Source organism: Ochotona curzoniae, unplaced genomic scaffold (genome assembly GCF_017591425.1).
Source record: "Ochotona curzoniae isolate NIBS_2020 unplaced genomic scaffold, NIBS_Ocur_1.0 contig_3520, whole genome shotgun sequence".
Classification (NCBI taxonomy): domain Eukaryota; kingdom Metazoa; phylum Chordata; class Mammalia; order Lagomorpha; family Ochotonidae; genus Ochotona; species Ochotona curzoniae.
The window spans coordinates 22,090,933-22,110,371 of NW_024465894.1; positions in this window are offsets into that span (position 1 = coordinate 22,090,933).

The window sequence follows — 19,439 nt, forward strand, 5'->3', positions numbered from 1 at the left end:
GCCCTCGCGTGAGGAGAAAACTCCAGACATTTTAATTTTTTTTCCTTTTTTTTTTTTTTTCCACGGGGCGACCGTGGCAGTTCAGGGTGCTCCGTGAGTCACCGCTAATTTCAGGTCTGGAAAACAAGGAGTGATTTATTTATCTTTGGGTACAGCCCCGGGCGAGGCAGGGGGTAAGGGAAGCTGGCCTGGCGGCCCGCAGGGGTGTGGCTGGGACCCGGCTGCGTGGCCTGGGGGTGATGGCGCCAGCCTCCTCTGCTCCGTTTTTTGGGGGAATATAATTTGGGATTATGTTTTTCGGAAGGGCGGTTGCATCAGAAACACCAGTTTTTCAAGACCAAGAAGGAATCCCAGCATTGTCCACCTCCCCCGGCGGGGGTTTTTGTGGGGAACCTCGGGAAACAGAATTTTACTACTAGTATGATTTTTTAATTTTTTCTGAATTTAGGGTAATGAGAACTTCGTGGTCTCTAATCAAAACTATTTTAATTTTCCAAATATGCGGCTTTGAGTGTGGACTAGACGGCTGGGATCTAGACTGTAGGTGGCTCGGTTTTTGGCCTCGGAGGCGTCCCCCTCAGGGGAACTGGCTGAGCGTGGGGATTGGTGCCTCGCCCAGAGGATCTGTGGATGCTGCTCCAAGCTGCGACCCAGAACCCGCATTCCTCACAACTCCTGGTGAGGACGGGCCCCTCAGCTGCAGCTGGAATCTTTGTCTCTGCTTGCAAGTGAGCGTTCCCAGCTCCCCCAGCTCTTGAGGGTCAGACTTCTAAGTCTGGTCCAGTGGTGCTCTTTTAAGGACACAGCTCCAGCCTCTCAACTTGGGCTTTCATGCTCTCCCGGCTCAGTCCCTGGGAGTCGTGTCCAAGCATAACAGTCTGACCATGTTATTTTCCTGCTCGGTATTTGCCATGGCTTCCACCAGAATCCTTAGCAAGTGAACTTGGGCCTTTTTCCTCAGCCCACACGCCTGCGCCAGCTCCCAAGTCTTGCAAAGTGCCTACTGTTGTCCCAGACCAGACTTCTTCCAGAAGGCTCCCTGTGCTTACTAAGATGGTGATCATAGGCCTTTCCCAGCCTGGAATATTCCTGTCACCGGTGCAGGCTGAAGCCATCTCTGACCATTCCCCTAAGCAACCAGGGTGGGTCCTCCTCTCCAGCCCACAGCTCAGCACTTCTCAAATCTGAGGTGCCCAGAGCATCCGGCACTGGGGTCCTCAGATGCCCCCAGCAGCTGCAGGGGCAGGCTGCACTTGGAGCAGGAGCTTTAATGAATTTTCCATGCTGCTATATTTTTTAATACGCGATATTTTTTTAAGTTTTTTTTTTTAAAGATTTTTTTTTTCATTGGAAAGGCGGATGTACAGAGAGGAGGAGAGACAGAGAGGAAGATCCTCCGTCCGATGATTCACTCCCCAAGTGAGCACAACGGGTCGATACTATGCCGATCCGAAGCCAGGAGCCTCTTCCGGGTCTCCCACGCGGGTGCAGGTTCCCAAAGCTTTGGGCCGTCCTCGACTGCTTTCCAGGGCCACAGGCAGGGAGCTGGAAGGTTAGCGGGGCTGCCGGGATTAGAACCGGCACCCATATGGGATCCCGGGCGTGCAAGGTGAGGACCTTTAACCACTTGCGCCACCGCGCCGGGCCCAGTTTTTTTTTTTTTTTTTTTTAAGATTTACAGAGCAAGAGAAGGAGACAGAGAAAGATCTTCCATCCGCTAATTTGCTCCTCAAATGGCCACAATGGCTGGTCAACAGCTGGAGCTGAGTCAATCTGAAGCTAGGAGCTTCTTCTGGGTCTCCCATGTGGCTACAGGAACCCAAGGACTTGGACCATCCTCCACTGCTTTCCCAGGGACATGGATGGGAAGTCGAGCAGCTGACACGTGAGCAGGCACCCATATAGGATGCTTGCGCCACAGATGGAGGCTTAACCTACTACACCACAACACCAGCCCCCCACCCCCGTCACTGCTGCTTTCCTAGCTCTGTAATATATTTTTGCATCAAAATAATCGCTTAATGCCATTTTCCAAGAACTTTTTGGAATCCCCTCATCTTTGCCACTCCTACCAGAGTTCCTTGAGGTAAAGGGATGTTTGGATGTGTCCCATGTGAACTAGCAGAGCCCCTGATACACAACGGGCATTTTACACATGTTTCCTTAGCAAGTGAATCCATATCAGAAGGATTTTGTGACTTACCGGGCCAAATGCTGTATGTACTCATGATAGCCTGGAGTGAATCACTATTGTTCAAGTCCCCGTGACTTGAGCCTCTGCATTTACACTCAGCTTCCCAGACACGTTCATTCTGCTCTTGTCACAGAGGTGAGCGTTTCTGTGAGTGATTCCAACATCCCACCTTGGACCCCACGCACTTGCTGCTCCCCTTTCCCCACAGTCCCAGCTATCTGGCAATGATATGTAATCTCCTGGTTCTTGGCTGAGAATCCCACACCCCGCCCCCCAATCTCTTGCAGCCTCTCCCCCTAGTCCTCACCCACCCACCTGTGATAAATGCATTTAAAACCTAACAGTTTCAACAGAATAAAACAGACCACTTACGTCCCTCTGCCAGGTTCAGCCGCGGAGCCCTAGTTCCAGACACAGTGGTTTGGGGAGGGTGATGTTCTTGGAAGGACAGGACCCCGGACAGTGGGATTGTGTCCTCCTGACACACCCAAACACTGCTTCACCCCTTTGGCACCGTATTTAGGAAGCAGCCCAGCCCAAGGTCCCTCCCCAGACCCCCAGCCTGACGAGGCCTCTGGCTCCCAGAACTGTGCGGGAAAGCACTGGCGTTGCTGACACCCAGTCTCTGGCTGGAGTGGTGTAGGAACAGCCCAAAGAGGAACATGTAAAGTCTTCAAGGTCATGTGCATGGCTTCCGTTTCTCATTTAGAACTGCAGGCGTCATTTGTGATCATCCCAGCGCTTTCATTTAAAACGATTAACATGAGTGGCAGGGAAGAATACTCTGCATTGTATTCTTGGGAGCTTGGGGAGAGTGGATTTTAATATATAACCCGGAAAAGCCTGTTCCCTGTCCCTTATTTATGCCCTTGGTCTTACCTGTACACATATGTGTCCAACAAATATTACTATAAAAACAGTACAACCAAGGGCAGGCCCTTGAGCAGGTGCTGTCTTTCCCATAATGTCAAAAGGTAGCCAGTGATGTCAGTTTCATTCACAGCCTTACAAAGAAAGTTACCTTGTGATTGTGTGTGTTCAGCACTTTGTGCTGTTTTATGTAAACATTTTATACCGTAGCATCAAACAGTTTGCATTTACTGCTTTGTTTTTTTTAAAGATTTTTACCAGAAAGGCAGATATTATACAGAGAGAAGGAGAGAGAGATCTTCCATCCACTGATTCACTCCCCAAGTGGCTGGAGCTGAGCCAGTGTCAAGCCAAGAGCCAGGAGCTTCTTCCATGTCTCCCAGGCAGGTGCACGGGCCCAAGGCTTTGGCCCATCTTCTGCTGCTTTCCCTGGTCACAAGCAGAGAGCTGGATGGGAAGTGGAGTAGCTAGGATACGGACTGGCACCCATATGGGAACCCAGCACATTCAAGGCAAAGATTTAGCCACTGAGCCATCATGTCAGGCCCATGACTGTCTTCTGTGACCTTCCCCAACTGGTAGCTGCTCAGGTTATTTCCAGTGCTCGATTGTCACCGACAATGGTGCAGTGAGCGGCTGTGCATTTGTGAAGTAGCACGCTTCTCGGAAGATCGCTGCAACGAATGACAAGGCCTTGAGGAATGCATACATTCTGTGTTAATAATTACTTGGTGCAGACTGCCTCCTGCAAAAGCTATACCGGTTTTTAATCTCTCAGTATTTGAGAAGATTTTTATTCTCGACTGTTTTGCTCTTCAAAGTGTAAGGCATTTTAGAACAGGCAAAATGATACGGATTATGAGCCTGACACGGTAGCCTAGTGGCTAAAGTCCTCGCTTTGTACACACCTGGGATCTCATATGGGTGCCGGTTCATGTCCCAGCGGCCCTGCTTTGCTTCCAGCTCCCTGCTTGAGGCCTGGGAAGGCAATGGAAGATGGTCCAAAGCCTTGGGACTCTGTGCCCACATAGGAGACCCGAATGAAGCTCCTGGCTCCTGGCTTCAGATCGGCGCAGCTCTGGCCATTGTGGCCACTTGGGAAGTGAATCAACAGATGGAAGATCTTCCCCTCTGTCTCTCCTCTTCTCTGTATATCTGAATTTCCAATATAAATAAATCTTTTAAAAAAATTGATAGCGAGTGAAAGCCAGAGTAATCCCAATGGGGAGGGAGACTCCCTGGAGGGGCGTTCTAAGGGAACCTTAGGGGTGTGGTCATCTTTTTCTTTTTACCTTGTTGGGAGTTTGGGTTACCTGGGTATATGCATTTGTCAAACTTCATCTTAAGATTCATGCTCTTCACCAAGTACACATATTACCTGGCAATGAGGGGTGGTAGAGGGAGGAGGTAGGGGGGAGAACTGCCTAAACAAATATTGAACTCTAATTCATGATACACATGCATAAGTGTTAAGAAATCAAGTGTACTTTATGTCTGCAACTTGCTCTGAAATACACCTTAAAAACGTAGATAGGTAGACCTGGAAGGAGCTTCTAGCTTCTGGCTTCTGATCCTCTCAGCTCCATCTGTTGCAGCCGCATGGAGAGTGAACCAGCAGACGGAAGATCCTTCTGTCTCTTCTGTCTGTAAAGCTGTCTTTCCAATAATAAATTAAAAAAAAAAAATCCTGGTGATAGGCATTTGGGTTTATTTAGTAAATATAATCTGTATCTATAATACACACATATATATGTAATGTTCTCAGTTTCCCTGCGTATTTGAAGTTTTTATAACTGGAGCTTGGCCTAGCAGTTAAGGCACTGTGTCCTGTGTGAGTGTTTGGGCTCTCTGCCTGCTTCTGTTCCTGACCCCTGGGAGACAGCAGTGGTGCCTCAAGCGACTGGGTGCCTGTTGCGCACATCAAAGAACTGCATTGGGTTCCCAGCCCACAGCCTCCAACTCAAATAAGGACTTTGCAGCCATTTGTGGGGAGTGAGGCAGCAGACGGATGCACTCTGTGTGTCTCATACAAGTTCAAAAGTAACTTTAATTTGTTGGGGTCAGCTTACAGGGAAATCAAGCGTATTAAGTGTGTAGCATGTACTTGTGCCTAAGCCTGTTTCGTTTTTCTAGGGATTCGTTGAAGGCTCCAGGGTTCCCTCTGGTCTCCCCGTCCACCTGGGCTGCCTGATGCCCATGATTCGGGCACATCGGCAGTGTCTCCCCTGCGCAGTGCTTTACCCCATATTGGCAAGCCGCACTCCTTCATTTTCTTGAGATTCCTGTAAAAACGTGTTTTCATGAGGCATTCTCTAAAATGGAACTCCCACCTCAGGCATTCTTTTCCCATTTCACTCCTGCCAGTGTTGTATTAATTGTTATTATTATCTCACTCATACACTTCATCTGTCCTGTTTATTGTCCAGCTCCTCATTGAGAAGGCACCATCAAGACTAGAAATTTCTGCCCTTTTGTTTACTGCTTTGTCTTAAGTGCTTAGAATAATCATTGACACAGAGTGCATGCTCAATAAATATTTATTAAGGGAATAAAAGAAGGAGTGTTTAAGAATTCCATTTGGCTGCAAGTAACAAAGACTTAACAAAATGTTAACTTAACCTACCCACAATTAAATTGTGCAGAAACAAACAGTTCAGACCGGGTATGTAGATTTGGTGGTGTTTGAGATCCAGTCTTGGCTGTACTGCTGCTCACAGGTTCCCAAGGTCACCTCAAGGTCCAAGTGGCTGCTAGAGCACCATCCATTACTTCCACATCCTAGATCATCAGAAGGAAGAAAGAAGACACAAAGAGTGCCCTTACCCATTTAACTTCTTCCAGAAGGACTGTGTAGAGGGTTCTACTTCCATTATATTGGCCAGAATTCAATCACTGTGACTGCAAGGGGGCTGGGGAATGTGGTGGGCTCACTGATCAGCCATGGGTTCAGCTGAGAAATTGGGGTGCATGGAGGAGGCAGGAGGAGCCCACAGATCATGGATGCTGACTACCCTAGGTATCTAAGAGTATCATTCTCACTCTTCGGATGAGGTTGGATGAAGAGGAATAGATGTTCCATTCAAGTCCCTGACCTTTATCCAGGCCACATGACATCACTGGTGGGTGTGGCAGAACAGAACTGAGGCGTCTCGTTGCTTCCTTATTGCCAGTCAGGGTTTATTGGCAAAATGAAAGAAAGCTGGAGACAAGAGTTCCTGGGCAGTACTCGAGCACATAGCCCAGTTCTGAGGGGTCACATAGCCCCATGGGCCCTGGCATCTATTTTAGGAAAAGGCCAGATATATTTAAGCATAACAGGTTAGAGGGATATAGTACCATGTGAAAACACTGATTTCTCTCTTAGACCTTGTGGGAGTGTTAAAGTCATATACCAGCACTTTATAGCGTTAAATATTGAGCTGTTACATGTGGGTTTCAGGTAACTGTGTACCTGCAGTGAAACCACGAGAACATGGACTAGGAATTAGTAGCACAACAGTCTTGGCCAACGGCTGTTAACTCCTCTTGGGCCATGGGTTCCCTTTGAGGGTTTTTTTTTTAGATGTTATTGGTTTATTTATTTATTTATTTATTTGAGAGGCAGATAAACAAGCGAGAGAGAGAGAGAGAGAGAGAGAGAGAGAGAGAGAACTTCCCCTCCTAAGTACAGTGTCCCAACCTGGATGGAATCCAAAGCCAGGAGCCAGGCACCGCTTACCTGACAGTTACCCTCTGCTGTGTCAACAGAAAGGTGGAATCAGGGCCTGAGCTGGAAATCCAACCCGGCCGCTCTGCCATGGGTGTGGGCATCTGAACATGGCCGCTCTGCCATGGGTGTGGACGTCTGAGCATGGCCACTCGGCCATGGGGGTGTTGACGTCTGTACATGGCCGCTCTGCCATGGGGTGTGGGCGTCTGAGCATGGCCACTCGGCCATGGGGGTGTTGACGTCTGAGCATGGCTGCTCCGCCATGGGTGTGTGGGCGTCTGAACATGGCCGCTCTGCCATAGGTGTGTGGGCGTCTGAGATTGGCCACTCGGCCATGGGGGTGTTGACGTCTGAGCATGGCTGCTCAGCCATGGGTGTGTGGGCGTCTGAGCATGGCCGCTCGGCCATGGGTGTGGACATCTGAGCATGGCCACGCGGCCATGGGGGTGTTGACGTCTGTACATGGCCGCTCGGCCATGGGTGTGTGGGCGTCTGAGCATGGCCACTCGGCCATGGGGTGTGGCATCTTTACCCTTAGGCTAACTGCTCACATGTGACTTCCACACCTGCCTCAGGAAAGGTCAATGTTCACTGCTGTTCCTAGTGAGGAGTCCCGACCTCAAGGCAGTCCTGGAAAGTTTCTGGGAAATGTTCTCAAAGGAAACCCGTTGTAGGTCCCCAATTTTTTGCCTACATACACACCAAAATCCCAGTCAATGTCCCACCACTCGTGTTTATTCACAAAATCTCTCAGACCATTGAAATAGACCATTTTTAAAAATATAAATGGTCAGGGCTGGTGCAGTGATGTGGCTAACCCTCAACCTACAAGCACCAGCATCCCATATGGGTGCCAGTTCAAGCCCTAGCTGCTCCACTTCCAATCCAGCTTCCTGCTTATGACTTGGGAAAGCAGTGGAGGATAGCTGAAGGTCTTAAGCCCCTGCACCTATGTAGGAGTTGGGGAAGAGACTTCTGGTTCCTGGCTTCAGTTCAGCTCAGCCTTGCCATTGCAGCCATTTGAGGAGTGGACCAGAGTATGGAAGATCTCTTCCCTCTCTCTCCATAAAAATCTGTCACAATGGCCAGAGATGAGCCGGTCAGGAGCCAGGATCCAGCAACCTACTCCAGTTTTCCCGTGTGGGTGTTCAGGGTCTCAAGAACTTGGGCCATCCTCCTCTGCTTTTCCAGGCCACAAACAGGGAGCTGGATCAGAAGTGGAGCATTTGGGACACAACCTAGTGTCCATGTGGTGTGCTGGTACTTAAAGTTGGAGTATTAGCTTGTTGAGCCACAGTGCCAGCTCCCAAAATAAATATTTTCTTAACAACATAAATAACCTAAGCAATACATGTAGGCCTGTAGCTTGTTTTTGTTACTGCTTCAGCGCACGGTGCATTCTTTGTACAGTTCTGACCTGCCTGCACTTCTAGAAGAGAAAAGAGAAGCACGCAGAAGGCGACAAAGAAGGGCATGAGAACTTGTGGCGAAGTTGAACTGAGGGCAGTCCCTCCACAATCTCAAGAAAGCCCAAGGTTAGAGATCCTAAAGGCTAGGAATTCGGTGAATAGCAATTTTGCAGCAAATTCTAGCTTATAAAAACAAGAGGGCTTCCCTTAAAGCTCCAAAGAAGTAATTTTAGGGAAAGAAAAGAGGGAGAAAATGACAGAGGAAAAGACAGACACATCGCGACAAGACTCAGAGGCAAGGTCGCTGTGGACACGCATTTTCCTTCCTCCGATCCCACCATTCTCTGCAGAATTCCGCTCCTCCCACTGCAACCATTGGGCAGGAAAACCTCAGGGGCTGCACACTGCCCACCCCAGAGGCTACCAGGGAGACCAGCAGGGGACTACAAGGAGGTGATGCCAACACATGAAAGGGGCTGCCCAGGCCAGAGCTTTGCCTCAGATGTGAACTCAAAGATCATAGCCTGGAACAGTGCAGGATCAGCATGTGGGAAGTTGTCTGAAAGGGATAAAGCTGTCTGATTGAGAGAAGGGGTGGAGCCCAGATTCCAGCTCCAGGGGCCCTCCAGCCTGATGCACTCCATCTGTCACCCCCAAACTTTGAGGAGCTGTGTCAGTTGTTGCCCCTCCCCTGGCTACTCTGCATGAGCCCAGAGAGATGAAGGGCCTGTGGACAAAAATTTGAGTCCACAGATAAAGAGCATGAGGTTGGAGAAATCTCAGCCCTGTGAAAGGCAGCAGGCCACATAAACCCCAATGAAAAACAAGCCGTGATGTCAAAAGGAACATAGTAGAATATTCTCAGAGAATGCTTTCAGTTCATTGGAAGCAGGAATAGGCAGAAACTGGAGACCTGCAGAATGCAAGACTGTAGAATGGGCAGATGCCATGGATGGCCTGGGATACAGACTGGCCTTTTAAGGGGTCTTCAAAAAGTTCATGGAACATGCCTATGGTGAGGAAACTATGCAGAGCATCCAGACGCATTTACGTAGGGTCAGCGTTGTGAAGTGAAAGATGAAGCCGTTACCTGCAACACCAGCGTCCCAGTGAGCACCAGTTTGAAAACCAACCAACCGCTCCACTTTCCATCCAGCTCCCTGCTCCTGCGCCTGGGAAAGCCCAGGCACTTGGGCCCCTGCACTGTGTGGGGGACCTGGATGGACTTCCAGCCTCCTGGTTTCTCCCTGGCTCAGCTCTTGCTGTTTGGGAGAGAAGCAAGGGATAAAATATCTTTTCCTGCTCCCCATAACTCTACCTTTCAAGTAAAGTAAATAAAAGTAAAAAAAAAAAAAAAAAAACTTTAAAAAGATTTATTTTTACTGGAAAGAGGCAGATTTATAGTGAGAAGGAAAAACAAAGAAAAAGATCTTCCATTTGCTGATCCATTGTCCAAATGGCCACAATGGACAAAGCTGAACCAATTCAAAGCTGGGAACCCGGAACTTCATCCAGTTCTCCCGTGTAGGTACAGGGTCCCAAGGCCTTGGGCCATCCTCTGCTGTTTTCCCAGGCCATAGTTAGGGAGCTAGATGGAAGGTGGAGCAGCAGGGACATAAACTGGTGCCCATGTGAGGTGCCAGTGCTTGCAGTTGGAAGATTAGTCAGTTGAGCCATTACACTGGCATCTTTAAAGAAAAAAAAAAAAAACTTTTTTGGGTCCGGCATGATGGCCGAGTGGCTAAAGTCCTCACCTTGAATGTGCTGGGATCCCATATGGGTGCCAGTTCGTGTCCCGGCAGCCCTGCTTCCCATCCAGCTCCCTGCCTGTGGCCTGGGAAAGCAGTGGAGGATGGCCCAAAGCCTTGGGCCCCTGCACCCACATGGAAGACCTGAAAGAGGCTCCTGGCTCCTGGCTTCAGATCGACTTAACTCCAGCTGTCACAGCCACTTGGGGAGTAAATCATTGGATGGAAGATATTTCTGTCTCTCCCTCTCTCTGTATATCTGACTTTCCAATAAAAAATAAACGAATCTTTAAAAAAAATCTTTTTTACACTAAAATAATCCTGTTATTCTGAAATCGCTTGACAAACTTTTTGAAATACCTCTATATGCAAAAAAAAAAAAAACAGTCAAAAGATGAGGTGAAGGATGAATTTGGAAGGTATCAAGATGAGATAAAGAGAGAGAAAAATGTTTGACTACAAGTGGGGCAGAGAGCAGAATAGCCACATAAAGGAACTCTGAGTGAAACAAGAAAAGGAATTCTTTGAAGAATCCGGACTACAACTTTGAATCTGCAGCTTTTTAGAAAGCAGATACTGGATTCATTGTTTCAATAGCTTCATATTTTGTCCCCCTTCGTGTTCAGAGTTGTAAAGGAGACAGAGAAGCTGCCTGCGACTGTCAGAGGCCAACAACTGAGAAAGACACGCTTCCAGTGACTGCACACAGGTACTGAGTGACAGGTGCTTTGCTGGCAGGATACCTGAGGGCTTGACAGCAGGTGGGTGGGCACCAGCAGGACAGCCAGATGGTGGTGCTTGAAGAAGCCTTGGGAAGTGGTGGACTAGCAGCTGAAAGATAGATGCCAAGAAGGTCCTGATCATGTGAAGGCCAGGGCGGGCAGCATCCCAGGCAGAGGAAATGAGGTTGGCATATGCCATTTACAAAAGGGAAACCGTGACTGGGGGCCTGGTGAGCAGGTGAGTGGACCCGGATGGGGCTAAGAGGTAGCCTCATGGTGGCCTGCTCATGGTGGCCATGTAGACACTGTTGAGGAGGTGGGGTGAGTAACCAAGAAAATATCCCCTGGGTATTCGCTAGTGTATTTAGTGTCGTTGCTTTGTAATTTTCAACTGACAACATTCAACTTTCACCTACAGAGCAGGAATTTTTCAAGTACAAGTCCAAAGAACCTGGTAATTTAAAATATTTTTAAAATGATTTTAAAAACAGTATTATTTTCTCTTTTGATACAAAAATTTATTTTATTTGAAAGGCAGATCTACAGAGAAAAGCAGAGACTGGCGGATCTTCCATCCTCTGTTTCTCTCCTCAAATGGTCATAATAGGAGTTGAGCCGCTGCTTTCCCAGGCCACATGTAGGGAGCTGGATCAGTAGTGCAGTGGCTGGGACTCGAGCTGGCGCCCATTTGGGATGCCAGGTGGAGGATCAGCTTGTTGAACTATCACACTGGCCTCCAAAAAGAAGGTTGTTTTCATGATCTCATCAGCTATCATGCACATTTCCAAATGAATTCCTTGCATCAAAGAGAAGAACCAAATGCTAATACACACACACACACACACACACACACACACACGCACACACACATGTTTGTATGTGGAGGCAAAACAAGTTATCTTGTTGACATTCACAGTGGAATGCCACTTTAAACTTTTTTTTTCCCAGTTAATTTGACAGTTGCTTGCTGAGGTCCTGTGTGCTCGCTGTTGGCTGTGTGAACTACAAAGAAGTCACAGGCTCTGCCACAAGAAGACCACAGGTGGGTCAAAGAAGACTTTCGGGAGCCTCTCTGGTGGGGCAGGTACCAGGGAGACATGGCATGAGAAAGGCATTCTCAGAGGAGAGATTTGTCACTTAGTGAGGATGAATATGATAGAGGTGGCCGGAGACGTTACCCGGTCTGCAGCAGGGGAACATCTAATGTTCCTACCCAAAACTTAAGCTCTGTGGGTGCAAAATGGGTCAGATTTCACATAGAAGTGAAGGGCCTTTTTATTTTCTCTCCGGAGGGTGCTCTGGCTTGCCTTCTGGGAGTTGGGAGATGGACACCAGCCAGAGAGACCCAGAGCTGCCTGGTATGGGAACTCGGCAGACCATTCAAGGACCACTTCACCTGCCACAGCGCTGAGGCCTCTCAGTGCAGCTGCTTGGCTTATGTTACCAAGAGTTCTTCTTTAAATGTTTATTTATTTGAAAGAGAGAAAGAGGCAGGCAGGCCAGGAGATCTTCCATCTGCTAGTTCATTCTCAAAACACAATTGCTGGGGCTAGACCAGGCTGAAGTCAGGAACAGGAGGTCAACCATGGGTGACAGGGACCCAAGTACCAAGGCCATTACCTGTTGCCTCCCTTGGTACGACAGCAGGCAGACGGAAGCAGAAGCTGAGTTGGAACTTGAACCCAGGCACTCCCAGGAGGCAGGTGGGTGTCCCTGGCCATGTCTTGACCACTCCCTAGAATTTCACCCCACGTTGCCTGGCCACTTGAACTCTGCCTGGTTTACTTCCGGGCGCCTCACCTGCGATCTGAGATGTTGATGCATTTTTTTTTTTTTTTAAACCACGGTGACTCTGAGGACATGATGCCTGAGTCCTCTGAGAGTTAAGCTTTCCGCAGAGACCCCTGCAAGTATCCCAGTCACACTGAGGCAAGCCCTTGGAATTTGGGTTTATCTACTCAAAGCTGTGGGCTCTGGACCCAGGGCCTATTCTTTAAGAGCACAATGACTAAATTGCCACAGCTGAGCAGATTGGAGACTGGGGTTCTGTCAGCTCTTCACGTCTGGGCAAGACAGCATGACCTGCACACGCTCTAACTGGTAATGAGCCAGCACGTCACATCTTGCCATCAGCCCTGCTCTGGTGTCTTCTGAGGTGGGAGGCGGGGGAGGAGGGTGGTCAGTGCACACCAAGTGGACAATAAATTCAGACCCCATCATGAAAAGGTGGTTTCCTCACAGATTTTCCAGACCAACAGTGGAAGGAGTGAGCAGTTCATTTTTATTCTGGATCCTGTGGAAAACCTTCCCTCCCGCCCCTGGAGCTGGTGAGTCACTTCCTCTGGAGAAACCTCTGGAAGCTTCCCCTGGAGAAATTTCTGGAAGCTTCCCTTCTCTCCCAGGCCCCGCCCCTCAGGCAGCAGGCTTGCACGCCTCAAACGGCCTTTGAGATGTTCACAAGGTTTCTCCACACAGGCGTTCTGATCAATGTCAAGTGTCCGATTCTAAGTTTGGCTTTTTTTTTTTTTTTTTAAACTCCAGGAAAGAAACGCCCATAGAAGGTACAGCGGGTTGCGGGTTTCTTGTATGACTCATGGAAATTTCTAAAACGATAAATATTGGCTCAGCAGGAGCCCAATACAAGGAACACTCTCCACTGAACGAAATGCCATGGTGACAAGAAACAAGAAGAGAGTATTCCACAAATAACATGACTCCACTTCCAGGCTTGATGGGGAGGGATCGGGCAGGAGGCAAGCCTCACTCTGTGAGTTTCCTGTGGGCAGGTCAAGCTCCTGTCTGTTCTGAGGCCAGAATCTTCCCTGAGAGGTTCTCGGGTCCCTCCTGCTCATGAAAGCATTTCAAAAGGCTTTGGCTCTATACTTTATTAAATCTTTGTTTAGACTCTATTTGTGGCTTATGAAAATATTGTAGCAAGTATAAAGATGAATGAGGGTGAACATAAAATATTTTCTCCTTGAAAGGAAAAGGGAAAATAAATACATATTTTTTTTCTTTTGAAGTGGAGCTCCACGTCCCGCTCCTCTGTGTGTAGGGGAGGCCCGAGACATCCTGGATAAAACTGTAAGGTGAGGAGTGACAACTGGTGACAAAAAGAGCCACATTTACAACAAGAGCCACAAACTGGTGGCCACCTGAACTGAGGTTCTTTTTTATTATTCTTATTTTTATGAAAAAAAAAAATCAGTGTTATTTTAGCTTTCCATCAGCTTTTAAAAAAAAATTCCTAAGGAAAATGCCATACATGAGCAGTCATACATAGTGAAACTGCCACTATAACTACTTATTGGAAGCTAGTAATAAGTAGCTTGAATTTGCCTTTTGCTTGGTTTATGCTATCTAACAGATAAATTGCTTACACAGCAGCATCAGTGACAATGTTCTAAAAGATGAATCTGGTTTTCTACCTGACCACAGTTTCTGCTGATTTTTTAAAGCACTAATTGCTTTGCTTAAAATTCATTGTGTGATAAATAAAAGTTCCTATCAGCCAGCTGGGTGAATGTTGGATTCCAGCTGGTTGTGATGTTGAGTGAGGCATGTTCGTGACCCCGTGATGGATTGAAAGACAAAGGTTCACAGGCTCTGGATGACCTGCATTTGAACCCAAGCAGTCTTCTAGCTACTGACTTTGTCACACTTTGACTTTGTTGCAAGGCAAAATACCATGTGCTCCTCTAACCCCTACTGTTGGCCTTCAGGAAGAGCAAGACAAATGTTTTGTGGTTCCTAGAAAATGTTGTAAGATTGCTTCCCAAGTTAGGTCACTGTAGCTACAAAATTTTTGTTTTGGTGGGAGATGTGGCCAAAAACAACAGAACCAATGTTCAGCCATTATTTCAGGAGAAAGAAGAATTCTTCAGATTAGCCAGGGGTTGCTATCTCTCTTTCTGAAACAGAAGCAAATTCTTCCATCTGGGCCTAACATATTTTTGAGATAAGTCTCCTTCTCTTTATAAACTTAGCCTATTGGCTGGCATCCCCAGGTTTTAAAGTGACCCATACATGTTTGGAAGGCATTTTAACTTTATAGGGCAGTTTATCATGAATTCGTTTTCTGAAGTGTCTTGAGCCTATTGGAAGTGAAAACAAACCAGATTCTTAAGCTAAACACTCTAATTTTTTCCAGTGAGCATTTAAATATAGGTCATCATTTTAAATTATATACTTGGGAAGATGCATGCCTTTTTTTGAGCTTGTACAGATCAGGGAACGGATGTCAAAGCTCCTCTCCAGCAGTTTCAGCCACCAGAGAGGCTATTATTTCATAGCTCATGTCAGACTGACTTTCCAGGAAGGAAGTGTCTTAACTGGTTGTGTTTGTGTCAATTTCTGTGGTGTAAATACTCTCTTACTGTGGCTAGTTTTTAAGCTACTGGAGACAAGTTAATTGGTTCACAAAATTCTGGAGAATTAACAATTGACTCAAATGAGTTCCAGCGCTGCAAGTGGCTCAGTCCATCAATACCTCAAGCTTAGACTTGGGAAACACCTGCTGGCTGGCTCTTTCATGTCCTGGAGTTGATCTTAGAGGTTACCAGAACATCTCACAGCAAATGCTGGCAGTGGCATCTCTATACCTGGTGTGGGTGTCACTCAGTGTCTTGGTCCATTTCCTGTCTCTAAAACAGAATGCCTAAGACTGGGGAACTGGGGAAAAACAGGTTAATCCTTTACCTGCAGGTGCCAGCATCTCATCTGGATGCCATTTTGTGTCCCAGCTGCTCCACTTCCCTTCCAGCTCCTTGCCTGTGGCTTGGGAGAGCAATGGAGGATGGTCCAGGTTCTTGGGCCCCTGCATTCGTGTGGTACAACCAGATGAAACTGTTGGCTCCTGGATTCACACTAGCTTAAGCTCTGGCTGCTGTCGCTGTTTGGGGAGTGAACCAGCAGATGGAATTCTTTGTCTCTCGTTCTTTCTGTAAATCTCAAAACAAGCAAATAAACTTTACAAAAAAAAAAAAAAGACACAACAACAATAGAGGTCTAGCTTTAGCTCGGGGTACAGTTCTAGAGTCTGGGAATGCCCATGGCACGGTGCCAGCGCCTGCTTAGCCTCTGCCGAGGGCCTCATGAGGAGGAGAAAGTGGGCAAGTGCACAGGACACGGGGTTCAGCTCCTGTGAGAGCCACCCCATTCTCCCATCCAAGTACTAACCAGGCCTGCGTAGGAGATGAGATTGGGCCTGTTCAGCTAGCTAAACAACAGCTACCCTACTCTCAAGAGCAGGTTATTCATCCATTCATGGAACTCGTCCGCAGGACCTGAACACCTCCTGCTAAGGCTCCATCTCCTGACGCTGCTGCTTGGAATGTTTAAGCTTTCAGCACGTTTGAGGGTGTGCTTAAACCACAGTACCTTGAAGAAAGAGCAAATCTGATCCAAAGCATACCCTTCCATTGTTATCCTAGCTGGGTCCTACAATTAGCGGCACTACAATTAGAGTCCAAGGGCCTTTTAGAGGCGAGGACCACTCGGCTCTGCGGCTCCAGTTGAGATGGCCATGTTCGGCAAGGGCTGACCACAGAGCAAAATAAGCAAGCAGGACTCGAGCCGGGTGCCATCCTCTGAAACGGAGTTGGGTTTGGGTTTACGTCTGAAAAGCCACAGTGATTCAGAATGCCTGGGAAATGCCTTCATGCCCCATCTCTCTCTCTCTCTTTTTCCACCTTCTTAAAATAGAAAGGCCTTGTCTGAAGAATTAGTTTTCCATTTCATGTCTCCTGTAAGTGCAGCCCTTCTGCGGACTGGTGCCCTGCTTCTTCCTTAATGACTGTATTGCTGTTCTGTTCCTTTGCGTTTCCTCCAGCAGCGTAAAGGTCAGTCACCCCAGCAGAGGGCACAGTAAATGTGGGCTTGGAGCTGATACTACGGCCATGCCCCCTAGAGCCGTGAGTCAGCAGCATAGAGCAAGGGGACTGGGGACCCCCAGAGCTGCCAGTAGAAGCCCTTCCAATGCTTCATCTTTGCTGTAGTGACCACTGGCCTTCCTGTCTGGCAGTGCCAAGGTAATCCTGGTATCTTTCTTTTCTTTTTGAGAGTTAGAAAATTCATAAACATACACTTACCCAGGAATTTTGATATGTTTGTGATTATTCCACATTATAACATATATAAACCTCCCCAAAATATTTAATGGTATTTTTTAAAAATCTACACTAAGTCATGCTGGACATTCTTTTTTTTGATAAAACAGACCCGTTTTCTCTGTGAAATGAATTAATATCCATTTCAATGGTTGACACAGTATTTGAATCAAAATACTTAAGAACCAAAAGCATAAAAAAAGACTGAGAAGAAAAATGGGTGTTTGGTGCATCAGTTAAAGCTCTGCTTGGGACACCTGCATACTGTACAGAGTTCCTGCTGGAGTCCAGGAGCCTCTGCTTCCTGTTCAGCTTCCTGCTAGTTCACGTCCTGCGAGGCAGCAGGTGGTGATGGATGGCCCGAGTACTGTGTCCTTGTTATCCCTGCTGTTAGACCTGGTGGAGTTGCAGCCTCTGGCCCCAGCCTGGCTCAGCCTTGACTGTTATAGACATTGGAAAAATAAGCCAACAGACAGAAGATCTCTCTCTCTGCCTTTCAAATAAATAAATAAATTAAATGAATAAATAAATTTAAAACAAGTTAAAAAAAAACAGAAGCAGTCTGAATTGGCTACTTTGTAAGCTTCTATTTGAAAAAAAATTGGGAAGAAGGGAAATGATTAGAAAACAAATCTGGGGGTCCCCGGCGCGATGGTGCAGTGGTTAAGGTCCTCCTCGCCTTGTACGCCCGGGATCCCATATGGGCACCGGTTCTAATCCCGGCAGCCCCGCTTCCCATCCAGCTCCCTGCTTTTGGCCTGGGAAAGCAGTCGAGGATGGCTCAAAGCTTTGGGACCCTGCACCCATGTCGGATACCCGGAAGAGGCTCCTGGCTTCGGATTGGCATAGCATCGGCTGTTGCGCTCACTTGGGGAGTGAATCATCGGACGGAAGATGTTCCTCTCTGTCTCTCCTCTCTGTATATCCGCCTTTCCAATAAAAATAAAATAAATCTTAAAAAAAAAGAAAACAAATCTGAATTATCATGCCTTAGAGAACTGAGCCATGATAATTGAGTGTTAGGCAAATGAGGAAATGGTCATATTGAGAGAGGGCAATGATATTTCTCATCTGTGATTTTATTTTAGATTTAAGTTTTTTAGATTTATTTCATTTTATTTGAAAGGCAGAGTTACAGAGAGAAGGGAAGAGAGAGAGAGAAAGAAGGAGGGATGGAGGGGGAGAGACAGAGAGAGAAAGCTTCACCTATTGTGCCATAATGCTCGCCTGTTTATTCCGAATGTATGTGTAAGGCTGTGAACGTTCTGTCCATCAGAAATGTCTCACAGATGTGAGTGCCCAACTCTTTGGGCTCCATCTCCTAAATGATGCAAAACAGGGTTTAGAGCATGCTCCTTTAGGGCAGAGTGGGTTTGCAGTTCGCCAACCGAGGTTGGACACTCTATTCCTGAAAGGAGAGTGGCTGACTCACGTGAGTGGTGATAAGTCTGTTTCAGGACGTCTTCAGGAAAAGTAAACAGCAGAAACTATAAACCCCATGGCTCAATTTTGATTTATAGCAGCTGTGGCTGTGAATCAGACTTCTCCAAACTCAGTCCCAAGGATGCACTCTGCCTGGCTAGTGACTTACCGCTGGGCACCGAAGTCATGGGTGTGGCCCTTTCCCACGCGTAATCGGGGTGGCGATCGGTTGGTGTGACAGTCTCGGTGACGTTCTAAGGCTGTGTCCCGTCAGCTTGTGTGCAGGCAGGCAAGTCCAGGCATGTCCTGAGCTTCCTGCTGTCATTCACCTCAGTATGGTAGGTTTTAGCTCTTAGCTGAGTTATGAACAAAATTCTAGGTGTTGAGACCATGAAACAATCTGGTGACACAAAGGAGAATTGTACTGGCGGAGAGGGCTACCCTTTTCTCTCAGCAAAAATTGCTCAGAGGTCTTTGGAATTTTTCTTTTAATTTCAAACTTACAGAACAGGTGCAGGCGGAGTCAAAGGCACATTTCCACTCCCTTTACCTGAATCACCAATTACTGCGTTTTACTTCAGTTGCTTTATTAGTCAATGTATTTACTTGTGAAATACGCACAAAGTCCTCATATCAGTACATACACATAGAACTCATCTTTTGCACTAAAGAGTAAATTGGATATTGTGCTTCCTCATGCCTAACCCAGCTTGTATAAGAAAGTTTCATAAGAAAGACACGTGTTCTTACGTATTACACAATCAGTGTTGCAGTCAGGCGTTTTGTCTGGCGTGATTTCATTGACTAATCCACATTCTGTCTTTACATGCCATCGGTCATCACAGTGTTGTGCCCTATAATCCCCCCTCTTTTTTTTTCCAATCTAGCATGGGCAGTGTATTTAGGTTGCCCCCCTTTTTTGGACACCATCATTTGAGCAGCAGGAGGACAGTTGATTTCAGAAAGATCTGGGTTTTTCTGGTACTTGTTGGAATTTCTGCAGTAGAGGAACCAGTTGGATGCTTAGTTATCTTTGAAGTTTCACAGTGTTCCAGCCTCTGGCTTCCATTCCTAGAGCATCTTTACACCACTCACGTGTGTGCCGTTGGAGAGGGAGCTTGCTTCACAGTGTGTCACACTCCACGCTGACTCAGAAGTTCCAGCTTTACTGAATAGCTTGTCTTCACGGATGGGGGCATGAAGGAGTGGGCATCTAGCAGTCAGGGTTCTGACTTTTTGCTCCTGGGTTGTTGACCAG